The sequence below is a fragment of the Lepisma saccharinum genome, chromosome 29, assembly GCF_977018435.1.
Source record: "Lepisma saccharinum chromosome 29, izLepSacc3.1, whole genome shotgun sequence".
NCBI lineage: Eukaryota > Metazoa > Arthropoda > Insecta > Zygentoma > Lepismatidae > Lepisma > Lepisma saccharinum.
The window spans coordinates 26,634,681-26,658,018 of NC_139257.1; the positions used below are offsets into that span (position 1 = coordinate 26,634,681).

At 38.8% G+C, this 23,338-nt stretch overlaps 1 protein-coding gene across 1 annotated transcript in view; it reads left to right on the top strand.

The window, feature by feature from the left end:
- Positions 1-6,960: 6,960 nt before the first annotated feature.
- The window catches only part of LOC145981446 (calcitonin gene-related peptide type 1 receptor-like), a 280,055-nt gene continuing 263,677 nt past the window's right edge, over positions 6,961-23,338 (top strand). Inside the window, exon 1 of the mRNA XM_083114678.1 lies at positions 6,961-7,007. The gene's annotated coding sequence lies outside the window, so the exon portion shown is untranslated. The remainder of the gene's footprint in view (positions 7,008-23,338) is intronic.

Consider the following 23,338-nt stretch of genomic DNA (forward strand, 5'->3'; position numbering starts at 1 on the left):
CAAATTTAGTAAGAAAGTTATTAGGGTGTAGAGAAACAGGTTCTGACTTCATGTAATTGAGGATGGAAGTTGCTGATATGTATAGGAACTTGTTGGAAACCCCATCTAATTTAGTAAGGAAGTTGTACGGATGTAGAGAAACAAGTTATGACTTCGTGTAATTTAGGATGGGAGTTGCTGATATGTAAATGAACTTGTTAGAAACCTCATCTAATTTCGTAAGAAAGTTATTGGGGTGTACATTGTTTTTCTTACTACATAACAAGCTAATGTTGCTTTGTATCAGCTTTGAAACAAAATAATAAATAATTACAATTATTTAACTACAATAAATGCAATTAGCGAAAAGGTGGGGAAGAAGATATGAAAATTCTGTTAGGTGACTGTAATGCACAGATTGGCAAAGAAGAGACATTTAAACCCACGATTGGTAAAGAAAGTCTTCATGAATTAAGTAATGATAATGGTATAAGATTGATTACTTTTGCAACCTCAAAGAATTTAATTGTGAAAAGTACCACTTTTAAACATAAAGATATCCATAAATATACCTGGTCTTCTCCAGATGGTAAAACTTATAATCAGATAGATCATATTCTCATTGATAAGAGAAGGCATACTAGTATAATTGACGTTCGTACACATAGAGGTGCTGACTGTGCCAGTGACCATTATTTAGTAATTGCTAAATTAAGAGAAAGACTCTCAGTGATAAATCATAAGCAACAAAATCTAAAAGTTATAAAATTTGATACAGGAAAGTTTGTTGATGGAAGAATTAAGAAAGATTACCAAATTAAACTGTCAAATAGATTTGATGTTTTGCAGAATTTAAATGATGATGAAAATATAAATGAAACAGACGTAAATAAGAATTGGGAGCACATACGTAATGCAATAGAATCAGCAGCTAAAGAAAGTATAGGATACCATAAACCAAGAAAAAGTAAGCCGTGGTTTGATAATGAATGTCATAATCTAATAGAAATAAGAAATCAGGCTAGACTTAGATGGTTAAATAACTCGGATGATACAAATCTAAGCAATTATAATAGAATAAAGCGAGAAGTTAACCGCACGTTTAGAAGTAAAAAAAGAGATTACTTGAAAAGCAAAATTGACGAAATTGAAACAAACAGCAAAAATAAAAATATCAGAGATTTATATAAAGGTGTAAATGAATTTAGAAAGGGGTGGCAACCTAAAGTAAACTTGATAAAAGATAAAGACGGTGATTTTCTAGCTGACCCATGCGATATTCTAAATAGATGGAAGAACTACTTTAATGACCTTTTAAATGTCCATGTAGGAGATAAATCAGAAGTAAATGAAGTCCACACAGCAGAAACTTTAGTTCCAGAACCTAACTTGACGGAAGTTAAAGATGCTATTAAAAGGCTAAAGAATAACAAAGCACCTGGCATTGATTTAATACCAGCTGAGTTAATTAAATATGGTGGAAATTCATTAATATGTCAAATTCATAAATTAATTTGTTTAATATGGAATAAAGAAGAAATCCCTCAACAGTGGAAAGAATCCATAATTGTTCCTGTGTTTAAAAAAGGTGATAAAATGAACTGCAATAATTACCGTGGAATTTCTCTACTCTCAACAACATACAAAATATTGTCTAACATTATTTTAACAAGACTAACCCCATATGCTAATGAAATTATAGGTGATTATCAATGTGGATTTAAACGTAACAGATCAACTACAGATCAAATTTTTCACATCAGACAGACACTTGAAAAAAGTGGGAATATAATCAAAATGTCCATCAGCTATTCATTGATTTCAAAAAAGCATATGATTCGGTCAAAAGAGATAAATTATATAATATATTAGTAGAGTTTGGAATACCTAAGAAGCTTGTTAGTATGATAAAAATATGCACCAGTGAAACAGAAAGTAAAATTCGTGTGGGTAATAATATGTCTGACAAATTTACAATTCATGATGGGTTAAAACAAGGAGATGCATTATCTCCATTGCTCTTTAATTTTGCCTTAGAATATGCTGTAAGGAAGGTAAAAGAAACTAAAGAAGGACTAACATTAAATGGTGTGACTCAGTTGTTAGCATATGCAGATGATGTAGACTTACTGGGGGATGATGTGAATACAATTAAGAATAATGCTAAAATATTTTTCAAAACTGCTAAAGAGATAGGTTTGGAAGTTAACAAAGAGAAAACTAAATATATGCTTACAGGCCGAAACCAAGTGTTAGGTAATAATCAAAATCTAATTATTGATAACAACTCGTTTGAACCAGTTTCCAAATTCAAATACTTAGGAGTAATATTAACAAATGAAAATTATATTAAAGAGGAAATAAAAAGTAGGCTTAATTCAGGAAATGCATGTTACTTCTCTCTTCATAAACTTTTGTCTTCTCGTTTAATATCTAAGAAACTAAAAGTTAAAATATACAAAACAGTAATTTTGCCTGTAGTATTATATGGGTGTGAAACTTGGTCCCTTACATTGAAAGAGGAACATAAATTGAGAGTATTTGAAAATAAAATCCTTAGGAAAATCTTTGGACCTAAAAGGGATGAGGAGACAGGTGAGTGGAGAAGGTTACATAATTTAGAACTACATAATTTGTATTCATGTCCAGATATTATTAGAATAATTAAATCAAGAAGACTTAGGTGGGCAGGACATGTGGCACGAATGGGAGAGGAAAGAGGAGTTTACAGGATTCTTGTTGGGAAACCAGATGGTAAGAGACCTGTAGGAAGGCCAAGACGAAGATGGAGGGACAACGTTGAGATGGACCTAAAGGAAATCGGTACGGATGGAAAAGAGTATATAGAACTTGCTCAAGATAGGAACAGATGGAAGGCCTGTGTTGCTGCAGCCATGAACCTTCGGGTTTAAGAAGGCTAGAGAGTTAGTTAGTTAGTTAGTTAGTTATTGGGGTGTAAAGAAACAGATTATAAACTTCGTCTAATTTGGAATGAGAGTTGCTGATCTGCAGTGGCACAGGAACGGGGGGTACAGGGGTATATTGTACCACCTAAATTTTTGAAGGGGATACTGTACCCCCTAAATCGTAGATTCTAGTTGTACTCCTTGTACCCCCCCCCCTCAGATACAAGATGCTACTGTTAAAAGAACCTGGTATTTTCTAATCGCTCAGTACAAAAAGTCTAAATTGTAAGCATTATTTTCCTTACCACAGGAATTCAAACCATTGTAAACTTATTCTACATGTGCTACATTGTGCTTGCTACTAGTTAGTTCATTGATCTATGTGTTTGGAAATCATTTTAAGGAGATGAATATTATTTAACCTTTAGACTGCCGGGCGGGTTTTACGGAAGTAACCCCTGATTCGCCGAGGCTTTTCCGCGCGAATTTTAAATTTGTACACTTTTTGGAGAAAAGTCGAAAGAACTCTGGCACTGTGAGAGCAATCTACTTCGGATAACTTTTGTTTTGCAGCTAAAACATAAGAGCATGCAACCGTGTACAATTCAGAACGCAGAACCGAGGGAGAGGGGTTGGGGGGGGCGCAACCTCTGAATTTCAATGAAAAAAATCTGGAGTTTGCCCCTTCTTCCCCCGCTATTTTGGGAAGAGAACGCAAACTTGAGTCTTCTTTTCAAAAAATGGACGTTTTCCATGAGCATGAAACTTGTTTTATGTTCCTGGGTGCCATACAAGTTGAATAATGAGCCAAAATGTGAAACTCTGTTATTTTTTTTACGAAAAATAGCTAATTTGCATATTGCTCAGAAAATTGTGGGGGGAGGGGGAGTTTCATCCATGTGACTTTCCCAAGCTTGCTCTAAACCTGTGTCAGTATTTCCAATCAAACATAAAAGTATCAAAGTGCAAAAAGTACATTAATTTCGTAATCAGCAAAATGATACGAAAACGTATCAAAATCCAAGTTGGACCTTACTTTTGATGATACGAATTCGTATCAAAATCCAAGTAAAGGTTAAAATGTGTGTAGAACGATGGAATGAGCTGAAGTTTACTTTCAGAAAATCACGCTGCGTGTAAGGGAGGTAGATGTTTTATAAACAAGTGATCGCGTCTATTCGAAGAAATAAATCAGCATCAGAAGAGTATATGACTGACCTCCTTTCATTTCGAATTTTTCAAATGGAATTTTTCGAAACGAAATACTTCCACAATTCCTGCCTCGTCTTGTTTTCGAGACGCGACACGACAGACCAATTTTGGGGGGTACAATGTATCTCACAGATTATTTTTATAACTTTGTCAGAGGGTGTTCGGAAAGCTGTACTTAAACCTATATATTAAGAGATTTTTTTGAAAATAGAGATGGTAAGAGACGAGAAAAGTCTCAAATTTGGAGACGAGACTGAAATAAATCTCTGCAAAATGAAAACGAGACGATACTCGATGTCTGAGACGATCTCGTTCGAAACTTTGGTATCACATTTGAAAAATTTACTTACAATAAATTTAAATTACTATGTCATATTCAGACATACCAAGCGTATATCTTGTTCATATTTCAAATAAGTCGTTTATTTTGTTTATTGTAATTGAAAAGTTAATCCATTAGTGACAATTACGTGCCTGTGCTGCCCGGTTTCATCAATTCAGGATAAAATGGTTCGCAGCGTCGATCAAAATGTAAAGCAGAAAAATGTTAATTAAAGTTTTTGCTTTAATGAACCTATACGTTGTGAAAGTTTGAGTTGTGTACAGCTTAAGGTACAGCTTATTACATTACAAATAATTACTATGTCAAATGTTTTACAAATACTTTACTTTACAGTTAGACCACAGTTTTCGAAATTTGATAGAATAGTACTTATAAAAAACCTTCTAGAAGTCTGAGAAAATACCGAATACATGGCTTTTAAAGGATACTGCATACGGTACATATCTGTCATGAATTAGTTTAATGATATTTTATATATATATATCCACTGAAGTGGAATTCTGTATGTACGATATATTTAAAAATATGATTTTCATATTCAGTGGGTGAGAAATGATTATTACTGATTTGGAATGAATCAAGTTTGAAGACGTGGAATCCTCCTCACCCCCTGTAAATAGCAAATACAATGTTGCTTTGCTCGCAATTTTCATATTACAAATTCCTGATTTTCCATCCCATTAAATTTAAAACTTTATATGTTTTGGAATTGTTATCTGGTCTTGAAGCCTATCTTTAAATAGTCATAAATTGTAAAAAATAAATAATAATAATAATAATAAATAAATAAAAATTATTCAGGCAAATTTTGCATTAAAAACTCGATATTCGCGTCTAAAATGGATTTCCCCATGACCCACATTTTACCTAGGTATACATCTATATGTGAAGTACACACTATATATATATATATATATATATATATATATATATATATATATATATATATATATATATATATATACAGGCTGACCTGTAATTAGATGTATTCCCTGAAAGGGGTTAAAGTAGAGCCAATTTGCAATAAATTTGACCATATGATACCCCGTCCGAAAATTATTAGTTTTCGAGATAATCGAATTTCTATTGTTGTTTTTTTAAAATGACAATTTTCCACATAAAAATACGAATTAGAAAAAACAGCTCATTGTGGCACATATTTCAGCGTTTTCTGATAACTAACAAATAAGTGGTTCGTTGAAAAAAAGTTTGTCCCAAATAACAATCACATGTAAGTAACGGGTGGATCTAAACTTACAAGTGGTGATAAAAAAAATCAATCTTAGTTTACGTGGCAACATATTAATAACAAAAATGGTATGACACGAAGCGTACAAATTACTTAAATTACTTGCTTGTGTCAACAGCTATTCAACAAGGTACAAATGTTGCTAACATTCACATTTGTGTACAAGAAATAATACTTCATTCATCTTCATGTGAATGGAATCAATGAACAATGCAATTAAAGAACATTATACGTCTTGCTCAAAGTGGGCACCTCCGTTACGAATGCAGGCACGCAGGTTTTTACGGACATTTGTTCTCTTAACTCGTGATGCGATGGTGTCTTTGATGTGGATAGCTGATAACGCAAGGAAATAATTTAAGTAATTTGTACGCTTCGTGTCGTACCATTTTTGTTATTAATACGTTGCCAAGTAATCTGAGAGTGCATTTTTTTTATCATTACTTGTAAGTTTAGACCCACCCGTTACTTACATGTGATTGTTATTTGGGACAAACTTTTTCCAACCAACCACTTATTTGTTAGTTATCAGAAAACGCTGAAATATGTGCCATACAATGAGCTGTTTTTTTCTCAATTCGTATTTTTATGTGGAAAATTGTCATTTTAAAAAAAAATAGATATTCGATTATCTCGAAAACTACTAATTTTCGGACGGGGTATCATATGGTCAAATTTATTGCAGATTGCTTCTACTTTAACCCTAACATCTAATTACAGGTCACAGGTTGAATTTTTGTACCCCCCAAATGAAAAACGTTCCTGCGCCACTGCTGATATGTATAGGAACTTGTTGGAAACCTCATCTAATTTCGTAAGGAAGTTGTTTGGGTGTAAAGAAACAGGTTATGACTTCGTGTAATTTAGGATGGGAGTTGCTGATATGAAAAGGAACTTGTTAGATACTTCATCTAATTTAGTAAGGGAGTTGGTGTTGCTAAAGAGACCTGCCAGAAAATTCATCTGGTTTAGGTATCAGTTGTTAGGGTGCAAAGAAATGTTAGAAAGTTCACGTAATTTGAGATAGAGGGTGTTATATCTCATAAATAACGGGCACAGCATTTTCCCTTTGATTTGTTAGAAATCCAATTTATTGTTTCTATTTTTACTTTTATTTCAATGATATTTCAATCCTGATGTACTTTATGATTATTATTAAAAATTAACAATGCTAGGTGGCGTGTATATGTTCGCGTGTGGATATATTTAGTGTAAATTATTTTTTAATAACATTTGCAAGATTTTTATCAATGCCCTCTTTCTCTTGATTTTAGTGACAAGTGGTGGACTTCCGAATTATCCCACAGGAACACAGTAGGTAAGTTCCTGCTTTTTCTTATCTGTCTTGTGTAGCTACTATTCTTAGCATTGAAAGTTTCCAAAAATTTGATGATAAGATTATTCTTGCGTACCAGTGTTGCATGATTCATTCAATAATGTTCGGTTGCGATGCTTCGAAGGAAATTTTGAACTTGACAGAAGTTCATGTTATGATGTTTTATACATCCCCGCCCCCTGCGAGTTCCTTGTTCTCTGGAAATCACGATTGTAACCCCTACAGGAGTGGAATTTCAGGAACTGGAAACTATCGGAGAATCGTCTTCTCCTGGAGATGACCTCAGAGCATCGTCTTCCAGCATCCGAAACGGATCTCTTCATCTGAATGATACAAACGTATTCAATATTGGAGAGCAAGTTTGTCCACAAAGTTCGGAAAACGATAGCGGTTTCCCCAGCCCGCTCTCGGAGTGGAGAAGTGGTGGACCATATCTATATGCAGAAGGCAGCACGCAAAGTTGGTCGTCGGATATAAAGGGGTCTGATATGGATAATCCTTCTCAGCGGACCCCCTTCCTGCCATTTGGTAACGCAGGCACTAAGCTGCTTTTCAGTGACCAAAGCATGGCGGCGAAATACCAATATGTAAGCCAATACGGGCTGCGTGTAGCATGAAAGCAGGTGTGATGGGAGGGTGGGTTTTCTGAGAGAAGCTTAAGGGTTGGCGTATATCAAGCTTGGTCAGCCTGCTGGGGAAAGGAGGCTTCGTCGGTTCCGTTCCTTCAGTGAGAAATCTCTCTACAATTGATTCACGGGTAACGGTGCAATGTGGCATCAAGACAGAAGAAAGAGGAGGTGGTTTCCTTAATCAGCGGTTGATAAAGTGCTCTTTATGCATTCCCTTGTGTATTTTGATGACCCATTAGCACTTCAATGTGTTACTAAATTCAACATATGTGTCATTTGATACATTGTGGGTTCTGCTGGGGGTTCAGTTTTCAAAATTCCAAAACTTTTTTTTTTTTTGAGAGGTCATAAAACATGAGCTTTGACTAAAATTTCCTCGTAACTTTCAAATTTGAATGAGGTGTATAAAAGTAAATAAAACGTAGAATTAATATCATTTTCAGTATATTAACTGTTTGAAATGTTTTCACAGAAAACTAACAAATTTCTTTTCTAATTTATTTCAACAAGAATGTTGCTAAATACAATTTGTTATGCCAGAAATATAGAGTAACTTTGGGAGATTATACCCTTTACAGCAAATGCTGAAAAAGTCCTCCTTGCTGCTACAAGCACAACGCAACACGTCGTTCCATGTTACTGGCAGCTCGTTGGACTGGCAGCTCGTTGGAGAACGCTGTTGTCAATACCATTGATCTTGTGTACAATGTTCTGCTTCAAACTGTCCAAAGTCTGGGGGCGTGTGGCGTAAACTCTGTCTTTTAAGTAACCCCATAGGAAGAAGTCCGGGGTTGTCTAATCTGGAGATCTCGGTGGCCACAGGTTCTTGGAAATTATCCGGTCATCAAAAAAACTTTCAATGAGCTCCATGTATTTGTTCGGTGTATGGCATGTGGCGCCGTCTTGTTGAAAATATCCTTGACTCAGGTCTAGCCTTTACGCAGCTCTATGCCATTCAGTTGCTCAACAAACACCATGAAAATATGAAGCACGTACTGTATATTTGCAATGACTAAGCCAGTTTCAGCGACGAAAGCTACCAAATTCTGCACAGCTGCGTACTCTCTTGAGAATATTTGAATCTCCGAGATGTCCTGCGTCATGTGAAACTAACTTGAAGAATTACGAGGTATTCTTGTTTCAATAAAACGACAAAGCAATGTGAATCACCCTTTACTTTATGGCGATTTTGAAATGAATTGGGAAAACGAACCATTGGCCTTTGGGGATGGAAACCCTTGATCTGGACTCCTTACATCTCCTTCTACATACAGTAAAACTTCTCCTAACGGACACCTCTAAATAGCGAACACCTCTAAATTACGGACATTTTTAAATTCCCCGGCAGAAATACATGGGGTTTAATGGCAATATTACTTCTCAATAAGGGACATTCTTAATAACGGACGCGGACACTGAAAACTACCTCCCCAACGCAAATAAAACTTCATAATAACGGACAACCTGAAAGAAAACGGACGCAATTCCTGGAATTCGACACAATAATGACCAATATTTCGAACTAGCGCGCATTGTTTCATGTTACACCTAACGAATTTCATTTTAAAGGTGCAGACAGTAGACAGCATAGACATACTACTACAAGATGTTACAGCTGCGGGTTAAAAATGGTTGACAGTATGGCGGCACTGGAAGGTCGTTTCCTCGCGACCACCGACGGCAGCACCGTCGGGGAAAAAAATAGAAGACGAGAGCTATGCGCAAGAACTCGCAGATTCCTCGCAAATTGACTAAACGTAGTTAGAAGTGGCGGAAATTAATTATATGCAATGCTTTCGTATAATTACAAACTTTTCGCATTAAAATTGATTTCTATCACAAAAATAAAAGTATACGAAAATTATATGGAAAACGTTCTATTACCAAAATTTCCTGAAATTGCACTCTTACTTTGAGCGGAAATATATAATTTTCTCTAAAGTCATTTTTAAAAACATTCTTCATCATACGAAAATGACCGTCTTAAAATAGGTGACTTTTTTTCTTGGGTGGAGAAATGGAATGAAATAAGTATACAAGAATTCAGAACGATTTATGTCATGCTAATCCATATTTATGAAAATATTTTTTTCCTGATTGATCCTTCGGCTATACAGGATTGTATTGCAAGATTTTACACCGATAAATAAAAAATAATTTGTTTGCCACATATTAAAAAGGAAAAAAATGACTGCGTACAGCAACTACGCTCCATTCGCTAATAAAATTTTCAATTCTGTCATTGATCAGTTCACATACCTTATGGCACTGATTAGGAATAGGTTAGACTAATATAATAATTACCAAGAGAATGCTCGGAAGTTTTCTCAAAAATCAAATAAATAAAAAGTACTAGGTTGAATGCTACGAAAAGGTTCAGTCTTTAACACAAATTTACTGTTATGACACTGACCTTAGTTCGCCCACGTTGCATATATGCAACAAAATAAGTATGTCCCTTGTAGCCGCTGTTGCAGATATGCAACAAACCGCTTTAGATACAATTATCGAGGGTTTGCCACACTTATATTTGTATATTGAGGTTGAAACACTGGCAGTCCGTTCGGGAACATGTTTTGCAATCGTGTTTACGAAAATTCCAAATCCCCCCCTCCTTTCTCGGAATATGTCACGTGTTTGGGCTTTGGGCTCACGTGTTCGCTCGGCAGTTGACAGACACAATAAATGCTTGGTATTTACGATGCTGTTTTCCTCCAAGCTTCCAACGCTGTGATTTAGTACTGATAAGGCACACATTCTTCTTTGTGTTTAGACCTGGTGATCCAGCTGAAGTAGTGGCCGGGTGGGGGGGGGGTCAAGGAGAGAGGGGATTGGATGAGGTTTGGCGGTGTCAGCTTTCTGTCGCCTCTATGTTAGAAATGCAATGAAGCTTGACGATAGCCAGCCAGAGGCCTGAAGCGTGAGTCTATCCAGAAGTATAGACAAAACAAACTATTGCAAAGGCTCCCTTCCCTCCACTGTTAGGAAAGGCCTCACCATAAACAGTTCGTATCATACTAAACAGCTCATCGATTTTCCTAACGCACAATCGTTGCTCAATCGTTTCCTAATCGTTTCCTTCCGGACATATTTCCACAAAGAACCGAGTAACAGGGAAGAAATAGATTCACAGTAGCTACACAAGATGCAAGTGCGAACGAAAAAAAGCAAAAGTTCGGGTTTTCTCCCCAAAGTAGCTGGAGAAGAGTGGGCAAACTCCACATTTTTATGATTTTTTCATTGAAATTCGGGGGATGCAGTCCCCGCCCATAACCCCCCCCCCCCACGGTTGGGGCATCCAAATTTTACATGGTTGCATGCACTGATGTTCTACCTGCAAAACAAAAGTTATCCGAAGTAGATTGGTCCCATAGTGTCAGAAGAGTTATAACAATTTTATGAATAATATACAAATTGGCTAAAATTCGCTGTTTTGAGGTAAAAAACAGAGTTTTACGTTTTGCCTTATTATTCAAATTGTATTGCACCCACGAACATGACTCAAGTTTCATTCTGTTGCGGAAGGTCCATTCTTTGAAAAAAAAGCAAAAGTTCCGGTTTTCTCCCCAAAGTAGCTGGAGAAGAGGGGGCAAACTCCACATTTTTATGTTTTTTCATTGAAATTCGGGGGATGCAGCCCCCGCCCGTAACCCCCCGCGGTTGGAGCATCCAAATTTTGCATGGTTGCATGCACCGATGTATTACCTGCAAAATAAAAGTTATCCGAAGTAGATTAGTCCCATAGTGCCAGAGTTATTACGATTTTTCTCCATTATGTATACGAATTCAAATTTCGCGCTCAAAGCCTCGGCGACACTGGGATTACTTTCGTCAGACCGCGCGGCGTACTAAGGGTTAATTAAGTTGAAGTGAAATTTCATATCTTATTGCAGCAAGTGCAGCAGCACCTACTATACATATATGCTTTTTGCACTGAAAGAAAAGTATGAAAACATATTTTTGAAAATTAATTATTGTTCCTTCAAGACTTCTTTCAGCATTTAAAGCAATTGAATAATTGAAAGAATGAACCCCTAATATTGAAAATGTATATTTCTACTTTAAAAATACACAGAAAATATTAACAAAAATAATATCTACACACACACACACACACACAGATATATATATATATATATATATATATATATATATATATATATATGTATATATATATATATATATATATATATATATATAAATAAAATAATATCTACAATATCTCTTACATAAAACAGCTAATTTAAAAACCAAATACTCATCATTTACTAAATAGCTGAACATGAATGAAGAAATGTTGATTTATTTCCCTCGCCACCATGAACTTTGTGCCAGCTGATACGTAAGGGACTTAAACAGAGAAGTGCCATATTTAGTAGTACACTTCCCACGTCCAAGTTCCATACCGGACTTTGCATTTGTATCTCTTCTATCTTGATGAGTGCATAAAACACACACACAGGTGCATAATTCCTAGAAATTAAATAAATGCTCTATTATATATATAAAAAAATACTAGTACTTTCATTCCAAATATGTACAGTGGGATTAATTTTCTTGCATTTTCATTTTCAAACACTATTAAAAAAAATATGTACTGGAAACTGCCCAATGGGTTGAGTTGTTGTTGTTTTAAGTCCACTTTATGCACAGTAAGGCTAATCGGGACTGGACCTACAGTTTAAAGTGGGATCCGAACCACTTGTGCCTCCACCGAGTATCGAACCCGGGACCCCTTGATTACAAGGCAATGGCGCTACCACTGCGCCATGGGGGAGGCCCGAAACTGCCCAATGGGTAACATAGTTTCCCTGGTGACACTAATATTTCAGTAGCCAACATGCTCAAGTGCTCACCACATAAATGAGAGTACACTTTGCAAAAATAAAGTCGACCGAAGCTATGGCAAACAAAAATTATGTACTTAATGTACTCACTTTAAGATATGCATGTCTTCATTATCAACTTTGGCTGCTTTATCCTAAGGATATACGAGCACCATTACAAAAATGAAAAATTCATATTGGACCTTGCTACTCCATACCTCCTTTCTGTAGTTATTACGCATAGTTTTATAACATGAGCAACTAGTATTTAATGAAGTACAGCATAAACAGTGTGCAGCATAGACTACTTACTTTCATACATCTCACTGGACTTGATTAATCTGTTATATCAGTAACTACTGTACTGTGTGTATCATGATACATACATGTTACTGAACACAAAAATGTTCATCTTGAAATAGATAAATTGTGGAAATGATCACACTCTGAAGCGTTGTTTTTTTTTTCCACAGAAAGGTTTCTCCGAACTGCAAAGTTATTCCCACAGTTGTTTGCAGTACTGAAAGCACCTTTTCATTCTCTTGTATAGCTTCTAAAAAAACATCACACAATGGGAACCATGATTTTCAGTAATTATTCTCAAAATAAAAAAAAATGTGCAACTACATTCATGAGGTGTTAAGACTAGTAGAACAAGTTATTTTCACCAGTTTTTTTCATAATTAAGTACAGATGCTATTATATTTCACACATTGTCAATTTTTTTAAGTTAAATTACTCAACTAACCATAGAGCTTAACACAAATTAAAAATGATTATTATTATTACCACTTTTTAGAGAGAGCAGTGATATCACATGGTATACATGATTATTTTTTGAGACATAGAACCTAACAAGCAATGCAAAACAAAATCTTACAAGAGAACGTGAATGTTTATAAAATAATTTCCACATTGTGAGGAATCATGAATTTAGGTGAAAATAGCACAAAAACGTGGTTGACCACTTGGTGAAAATAGTAACTGAAAATATGCTGCTTTCAATACAAAGTTGCATTTACCTCAAGTGATCCTTAAGTATTATATGTACATAAAAAGCAACATTGAAATTAGTGGCCCCATGAGCATACACTTAATTTTTATACGTTTTAAGTAGGTTAGAATCATTAGGTTTAATTATTTCCTCGCGTGTGTATAATTATAACAGTAAGAGAACCAAACCTGACCCACCTAATATACTCAAGCAAGCAAATACGAGAGGGAATGAAAATTAATTGCTTGTAGAAAACATAACATCGCAGATTAACTTATACACATGGAACTTGGGCCTTACAAAACAACGACACTGAACAGTTCATAATATTATCATCTTTGAACAACAAATGGTTCAGAATTAATTACAAAGTTCGTTTTCGATACTGAAAACAAGTTTCTACTGATATACGAAATGAAGGGAATTTGGTTGGCAATATTTTTTTTGTTTTGAAAAATGCTGTGATTTTACGCAGTGATTTCATACAGGTAAAGTTCTCCCCTGTGCTTAGCACCACGCCATGAAGGCGTATAGGGGGTGTGGGGGTAACTCCCCACACTTTCTTGAGTGGGGGTGATGTCATCACGCCCCTGACCGCCTTTACCCCCCAGGGTTTCCCCCAGGTACCCATGTCATTCGACGCTGGGTGGGCGCCGGAGCCGCTTCCAACGTTAGAAAAGTTCCCGGATTTGAATCGGCCGGGGATCGAACCCGGGACCTTGAGCATGGCAGTCAGACGCGTTACCGACTGAGCCACCGCGGCCACATACAGTGTTTATGATAATTACGTTCACATAAACTACATTAGGCAAAACTTATCGTATCGTATCTCCAAAAACATATTGACAAGTATCAGACGACAGAAATTCAAAATTTACGGAAACAGATCGGCCGGATGAAGCTACTTATCCAAATTAAAAACTAAATATTGTGTAAATGAAAGAGTTGTAGAATACGTACATTGCTGGTACTATTTGTAAATATTATACGTATTCTACTCACATTCTCGCAATACAATTTAGTAGAAGAAAAGGTTCGTAAATATGGACACGAATTTGACTTCAGTCGGTTCGCGAAGCACAGTAGAAACACAGAATACTAACTACGGTCAACCAATCTCCCATAAGACTGAAACAGTCCTAGTAGACAGTATTCTTTGTGATTATCTTGAGAAGTGTGTGTCACTTCTGCTACGATGTCGCAGAAAAGCAAACGACTGACTTTAAGGCGAGGAGGGACAATTTCCCCTAGGTCTTTCTCGCTGGGGCAGCTGCTGATCACTGTTGCCAACTTCGCTCTTTTGGAACCAGATCTGGCTCTTTCGTGCACTCGTTTGACTGTGAACTGTGGCACCCGCCCTCTGCCCCACTATGATGCCACCACTGGCTCCGGCCCATAAATACCAACTTTTGCCATGAGTGTACATTTTGCACGTGACGTGATATTCGTATAGCTATAGGCTGCGTCACCCACCTCTTCTTTCCTCCCCATGTATTTTTATATATAACGCTGTGGTTAAGATGAAGATGACAATTTTGTTATCCGGGAACCCTTTATTTTCGATTTTATATTAACATCATTGGATTATTGAGATGGGTGATGCCGCCAAATCTAGGCGGTGAAAACTAAGAATAAATTGCCATCACTTTAAAGCTAACGGTAATAGCAGCACCCCCACCCCTCTGACAACTAAAATTACCCTAGTAGGCACTTTATACATCCTTCGTTCTAGCTCTTTGAAAGTCCTCTTTAGCTGTAATAATGGTGAAATTTAGCTCTATTATGCACATCAGGTTTGGCAACACTGACAGGATGGCCGTAGGAGGCAAGGAGAAATGTACTAGGCTTATGGGACCATTATTTTATTCGTTCTCTCGGGAATATCAAACATCCGATTACGTAGAAAAGTACATGGACGGAAAAAGGACACGTTCAACTATGTCATAGTAGTAGGAAAAGTCGAAACTCACATTTGATGAGCCGTAACTTGAAGTTGATGTCCCATAAGGAATACATGAGATTCGGTAAATACTAATTCATCATATTTTTCAAAAATCGTATAAGGCTTAATAATCAACTTAGGAAACCGTTTCCACTTGCCACATGGGGAGAAATTCATACTCTTCATTTCTGGCGAAGATCTTTTTAGTAGCATTGCTCATTCCGACGATATTGGAATAAATGCATGCCTGGTGCGTAATTGTCCCTCTTCGCCTTAAAGGAAAAAGTTGAAGTCATGAACATTATGTTCGTAAAGTACGTACTGTAATATGCTTATCCTATTGTGTAACATCCTACACTTTTTTTCTGAATAGCGCACACTTCTTAATAACGGACATTTATTTTTACTCCAGGCCTGTCCGTTATTAAGAAGTTTTACTGTATATCCTTTCGTACCGATCAACCTCTCCGTGTATAAATAGGATTCGTACAGTACTCTACTGAATATAGTTGTGACGTCTGCATTCCCCTCCCTTATAGAAACACTCTCTAAGCAGGTTTTTCAATGAGAGGAGCCAATCCGAGAACTTTGACAGACTTGGCATTGCGCGATAGAAAACGTTAAGAGTGTTAAGGGAAGCCCAAACTTTTCCTTCTCGAATTCAGCAGCTATTGTTACGGAGAGCGAGAAATTACGTTTTTCCCCTCTCGGAAACACGGTAGTTTGTCTGCCCAAAACGGCGGCGGATCGCTGTGGAAAATGGAATGCTTAAGATGAAGAAATCCCATTAGTGCTTCAATGGTCTGGACGGCTCAAATAACTCGTGAGTAAACTCCCCAAACATTCAGCGTGTGTTGGCTTCCGTTCTTCTGCCCCAGAACGTTTCCTCCTCGCCTCATCTCTGTGTATCTTTTTTGTGTCCCAACCTCCTCAGCCCCCGCGTGAGAATGCGCTTTCTTATAGTCCGATGAAAACCTCAGACCGAGAAAGAAGTGTGTGTGGAAAATGGTCCGATGAGGGTGATACATGATAGAGGTGGAGAGAAAAGCAGTGTTGCCACCTCGCAGCTTAAATAGTGACCAAAATGTGCAGATTTTTCGATAATTTGATTACCCGGGCGGAGTGTTTTGGTCCTCATAATATGATTATATGTACATTAAAATTATTAATTTGTTATTGAATTCATTTTCCATTAAAAGTTTAAAAATTTTATAAGAATTACTTTATGATTTATGTTGTCCATTTTTGCTTAATACTGTTTGATGTAATATTTGGGAATTTTGCCCCTGCTATGATGACGACAACAGCCATGTAATGAATAAATGAATTATTGATTTATTTTACTTCGGTTTTGTGCCACTTTTGGCTATTTCCCTAAATTTAATTTCTAGTAGTTTGCCATATTCTCAAGCATTAAAGTAATTTTAGAGATACTGAGCCAATACTTACCAATCCCCCTTTGGGGCACGCCACTTCCGCTATGCAACCTACAATTTTCTACAGGAGACTAGTGCTGCCACTTACGCTTAGTGGACGGAGTGAACCTAGCATTCGATGTGTGCTTTAGCACAACGGTGAGCGTCTGAAGTGGACATATCCGAGTTTCGGTAAATCGGTTCGTATAAAATCGACATTAGTTTGAATGTTCAAGGACGGAAAAAGCCAGTGCGAACGTAATCTACAAGTCTGTCCAGTTATCTTGAGCTGTTCTTGGAAATTAATATGGGTCGGGAGACTTTGATTGCCACACTTCCCCCTTCCGTTTCCTGGTGTCACGTCGTTTTCGCGACTGATAGCGACATTCCTCAGTTGGCAGTTTTTCCCTATCATCCATGATCTCGTGATCTTCTGAAGCAGAGGCGTTCATTGGTTGGATTTAGTGAAATTTTTATGTAAGTAACCTTCTTCATTTACTTTTTCTATTAATTTAATGGATGAATTAATGATTTAGATGATTTTGCTTCGCTTTTCTGCCAATTTTGGTCACAACACGCAACAAAGTCCCATAGACAGGTCGGATCAAGGTGGGTGCTATTGATGCTGGTGCATTAGGCCCATTCCTGAAATAGACCCAGATGAAAACAGGCTTCGTAAAGGTCACCCCTTACACCAATGCGCACAAGAGGATAGTTTCAGATTTTGTTCTAAGTCCATTTATGCTCACATAGGCTAATCGGGACTGAATATGTAGTTTAAAGTGAGACTTGAAGCACTGAGTAATGTGCCCGCTCCAGGAATCGAACCCAATACTCCTTGATTACAAGGCAACTGCATTACCAATACGCCATACAGGACCTCCGGCATGGCGTATAGTGGAATCGTTGTCGCTTTGTAATCAAGGGGTCTCGTGGTCGATTGATTGATTTGGTGTTTTAAGTCCACTTTATGCACAGTAAGGCTAATCGGGACTGGACCTACAGTTTAAAGTGGAATCCGAACCACTTGTGCCTCCACCGGGTATCGAACCCGTGACCCCTTGATTACAAGGCGACGACGCTACCACTGCGCCATCGGGGAGGCCCTAGGTCTCGTGGTCGATACTTGGTAGGAACACATAATGGTTCGAATCCCACTTTAAACTGTAGGTCCAATCCCAATAATGAGATTTCCGTCGGAGATACCCAAAAATGTCGATGCATTTAAATTCGAGGCTGCCTGGTTTAATTTCAAGTAAGGGTGCGTTTCAGTAGTCTTGCTTGTGCTCTAAAACTGTAGGTCCGGTCCTTATTGACGTGAATTTGGCATAAAATAACTTGAACATTGTGTAGTAAATTTCTTGTTTGTTTTTTTTTGCTTGCAAAACATGCTTTTCTACTCTTACGGCGGCCCGTCCTAGTTCTGGCAAGGGAAGTAGGGTGGGAGCGGGGATTACGCCGCAGACCAAGCAGACAACAGCACTGGCGCCGAGAGACACGACGCGGCGGGAAGACGTACTACATGAACCTCGTTCTACTGGCTGCTGCTTTTCTTGTAGTGCTGGATTGGCCGCTTCCCCGCTCCCCTTGCCAGCATGGGCAGGAAAAAATTTCGGGGGAGGGGGTGGTTATTCATAATTGTTCTCTTGGGCGTCGCCAGAAATTTGAATAATAGAAATAATAACAATATATAATAATAATTAAAATATCATAATTATAAACCAATTTTATTCCAAAATAATAATTATTATTATTATTATCATTATTATTATTGCTGTTGTATTTCTGGCCGCGGTGGCTCAGTCGGTAACGCGTCTGACTACCATGCTAAAGGTCCCGGGTTCGATCCCCGGCCGGTTCAAATCCGGGAACTTTTCTAACGATGGAAGCGGCCCCGGCGCCCACCCAGCGTCGAATAACATGGGTACCTGGGGGAAACCCTGGGGGGTAAAGGCGGTCAGGGGCGTGATGCTGATCACATCACCCCACTTACGACCGGATCAAGAAAGTGTGGGGCGTTACCCCCACACCCCCTATACGCCTTCATGGCGTGGTGCTAAGCACAGGGGAGCACTTTACCTTTTTTTATTATTGCTGTTGTTATATCCTTGAGGAGCTTGCTCAGTTCAGCAGAAGACGAGTGAATATCCAGCACAAGTTATTTTTTTTTTTACGTTTCATACAGTGTACTGAAATGCACAATTATTATACTTTGTTATTAAATCTTAAATATCTTGAAGAAAATGCTTTAAAAGTTAGATGGAAATTTTAGTCATAAAGTTTTTCTTGTTTGACCTTAATATGATTTTGAAATCTATGTAACGAGTTATTTTCTTAAAAGAACTTAGCCCTGTGCATGTATTGTAACCGCAACCGCGATCGTAACGCGATACGAAAGTGGAGATCCGAGATTTGAACTCCTATCAAGGGGGATTTCCAACTTTATCGGACAAGGAATTTAAAAGTTCGAAATGAATTTTGGGACAATCATAGGGGAATTTTTAGTCTGAGCAAGGAATAATACTGGAAAGTGGACAGAAGAAGTGAAATTGAAGGAGTCGCACGGGTGGGCTACAATTCCGAGATAAAATAATGTTTCGCTCAAGTTTCAGAATTCCAAATTTATGAAAATTCTAGATGCATCGTTTCAACATTGTCTCCTTGTTGTATTTCTGTGAAACTTCGAATAAATTTTTGAAAATGAGTTACGAGTTTTGGTTTCTGAACTTCCATTAATCCAACATGTGAAATGTTTCGGGGGGGATTGAACCCTAGAAACCCCCCCCCTCTAAATACGGTCATGCTTGCCAGCACTAGGATCGTCCGCCGTAAGAGTAGAAAATACTTTTAATGCCCTACACCAAGGGTACGGGTTAAAAAAAAAAATCAGGAAATGTCCTTATAGAAATAATAATAATGTTTTTAGTAGTCTGTTCGATCTCGCTACCGACGTACCAGAGTTTTTGTCTCTGCTTGGGCATCACTGCTCTTTGTGAGTGTTCCTTCATCAAACAGACTTTCTTTTCAGTATTTGGAAACTCTCTCCAGCAAGGGGTCGACCTCCTGGGGGAAGTGGCTAGCAAAGCGCGCTACAACGTCAGGGGTTTCTGGTTCGAGTCCCAACCGCCTGGGCATGGGTGATATTTGTGAGTGTCCTTTTATCCGTTTCATCATTTCGTCATTCATCCTCATCTACGCGATTAGCCAAAAATGGCAGAAAAACGATATAAAATAAACAAAAACAAAAATTTGCTCACCAGAACCAAATTATTGTTTAGAGTTACGCAACAATTTGGTCAAATTTAGTAAGGGCTACCAATTTTTTTTGTTAATTCGAACATTCTTTTGTTTCCTGTGTAAAACCTGGTTACAAAGTTAACCCGTTGGTAACACTGCGCTTTTGCGCTGGAAGAGCTATTGGCGAGGCATCAGCGAAGATTGGAGCCGTGGGCTATTGTTTCCAGTGATGGACGTCCTCAGAACGCGGCCAAAAGGCTCCTTGGAGGAGCGCTCGATTGTCTCCCGAAGGGGTCATCACGTATGCAAGTCGAGGGCCCTCATGAGCTACTCTCCGCTGACCTTAATTGTAGGGCGCCACCTTTCGGGCAGCCGCGGCTAATGAAGCACGGGGATTACGTGGTCTGGAGTTCTCTGTGGGGGACTTTCACCCGTTCGCACTGCGAATGGGCCTTGGCTAGTCGAGTCGGCGCTAGTGGGTCGGATGGGCGTCTTCGCGGATACGGTGTGGACGTAGTGTGGACGCGATCTGCTTCCGAAGGCGACGTGCGGGTGACTAACATGCGGAAGGGAGGACACTCCTCATTGGATCACGTTTGTCATCGAAAATGAGATTTCGTTTCAGGTAAGTCTCTCTCCAAGAGCCTGTCCTTCCACAAGATCGATTCTGAAATAATTTTCTCCGCTGAATTAAATAATGTGATTCTCACAAAAATGAGTGTTGAGGTTCTTGACCCTACAGGGTGTTCAAGGTTTAAAAAATTCAATTTATCGGCAAAATTATGCATATGAGTTAATATTGACACCAACTGAGACGCGTAGACGTGTTTCTGGCGTCTCAGTGGGCGATAGCCTATAGACTTCTGGCATGGAAATTCCCGCTTCGGATCCGCGCGTTTCCCTGTAGTGGGCGTTACAGCATTTGATTCCAATAGAAGCATACATAAGAAGTTCTGTTGCCGCATCTCAGTAGGCATTAAGCTTTGAATGGTGTCGTTGGAAGAAACTAGCGTTGTCCCACAAGACGAGACTCGATTTTGGTCTGTCTCGTCTCGTCTCTTGTCTCGAAAATATTCAGTTTGTCTCGTCTCGTTAGCAACACTAGAAGAAATAGGTTTAATACTCGATATTTATTTGATTTTTGTTACATACCGTTACTTTCTGCCACTTTTGTCTAATCGCAACGATGAGGATGAGTGATGAGGTTTTTTTTTTTTAGTTTAAAGTGTGACCCGATCCACTATAGGCCTCCATCGAGTATTGAACCCGGGACCCCTTGATTACAATACGATGACGCTACCATTGCGCCATCGGGGAGGCTGAGGATATGATGAAATTGGTGAAAGGACACCCAGGCCGGGATTCGAACCTGGAACCCCTGGAGTCGTAGCACGCTGTAATACCCATCGTCACGGAGGTCGGTTGGGATCCGATGAGAACCGGGTACCCGGAATCATAACCGAAAATCATGTACCCGATCCGTAATTACCCAGGACTCGGATATTTCAAGAACTGGATCTATCCATCTTTAGTTTATACTTATTGGAATGGAGAGAAAGTGGGTGGAGGGAAATACCTAACCAAAATTGCATGCTGAATTATTCAGTTTCCTTCTGAATAGGGAAACTGAAGCTTTACCTTTTGTGTGTGGCAGCAATTAGATTTTCATTGTAGCCAGAACCTTGTTCAGTTTTATCCCAGATGACTCTCCTCCCGCTCGACAAACAGCATCAAGGATTACGACGGTGGCTCAGGTGGATGCGTACCTGATTTTATTCACGATGCATCTCTCTTAGGTTACGACAGTATCAATATGCAACGGTCGTTCATGCTATACATGGGGAGCCTTTATGCATGTTTTATGACTCTTCCTTTCTCTGTCGTCAATGTTGTGTCATGGAAAGATAGAAATGTTTATGGGCTGGGGGATAAATTTGGTGCGTAAGTGTATATGCTGCGAACTGCCTAAGTTATCAGCTGAGGTAGTTCATTGTTGAATAGCTCTGTGGCCTTCGTACTTACTTTATATATAAATCATAAGGTGCAAGAAAATGTGTGCAATAGGGAACTGCATGAGACCTGTTTTGCTTGCTCATACTCGATCGAATCTTCCACGCTCGAATATACAGGGTGATTCTAAAGGTAGGGTACAAACGAAATCTACAGATACCTCCCATGAAATAGAGACGAAAGTGCCCCTTCCACTTTGCCGAGAGATGCCTCCGTGAGGAGCTAGACAACGCCGAAAACGTGTGAAAATGAACTTCACACCGCTCTACAGCCAGTACCAGTGAAGATAGAAAGGCGGAACAAAGGAAGTCAAAAGGAACACCAAAGTCGCCCATCCGAGAAACACCAGACGGCAGCTGCGCAACGCATGCGCACGGGGTTCCACAAAGGAAATAGGAGTGTCCCGCAAGACAAGTGAAGGGAAAGGGTAGCGATCGACAACGGTAGGGACAAAAGAAGCAATGAAGCATGAAGTAACAATTGCACAGCGGGAAACAAACACCATGACTGAAGCAGTGCAGTCGAGAAAAGTAGTGCGGGGTTGCAGAACCACGGGAGGACGACGTAGGATGTAAAAACACACCGAGAATGCAAGCAAAGTGGTCCGTGACACTCGACAGGCCCCGTACAGTCGCGTACATGGTTCGGGGCAGAAATGGCGGCTCTGGCGGTGCAGCGCATGGGGTGTCCCCAAACACAGTGGGGAGACACCGCAGCAAAAACAAAGCACGGTGCAACAAAAGACAAAGAGGACCGGACGGGGAATGGTACCCGCCAAGGAGACAACAAATGCGGGACGAGGGATTCCCCGTAGCAGCACCGAGGGGATGTCACACAGAGGTCGTGCGCCAGCAGGACAAACACAGCAACTACGGGCACAGGAGGTTATTTCAATATGACAATAATCGTACAAATATATTGATTTATTTGGTGTTTTAAGTCCACTTTATGCACACTAATCGGGACTGGACCTACAGTTTAAAGTGGGATCCGAACCACTATGTGCCTCCACCGGGTATCGAACCCGGGACCCCTTGATTACAAGGCGACGACGCTACCACTGCGCCATCGGGGAGACCGTCGTACAAATATATATACATGTAAAATTCGTGATGGTAGTTTCAGCCCATAATGATCTATTCATTTTCATTTATTGCTATGTATTGGTAACAAAGACTAAATTACGTTTTAACATGGAGATGACGACTGTTCGCTTCAGTTTCAATTTCACTGTATCTTTCACTTCATGATCCATATTGA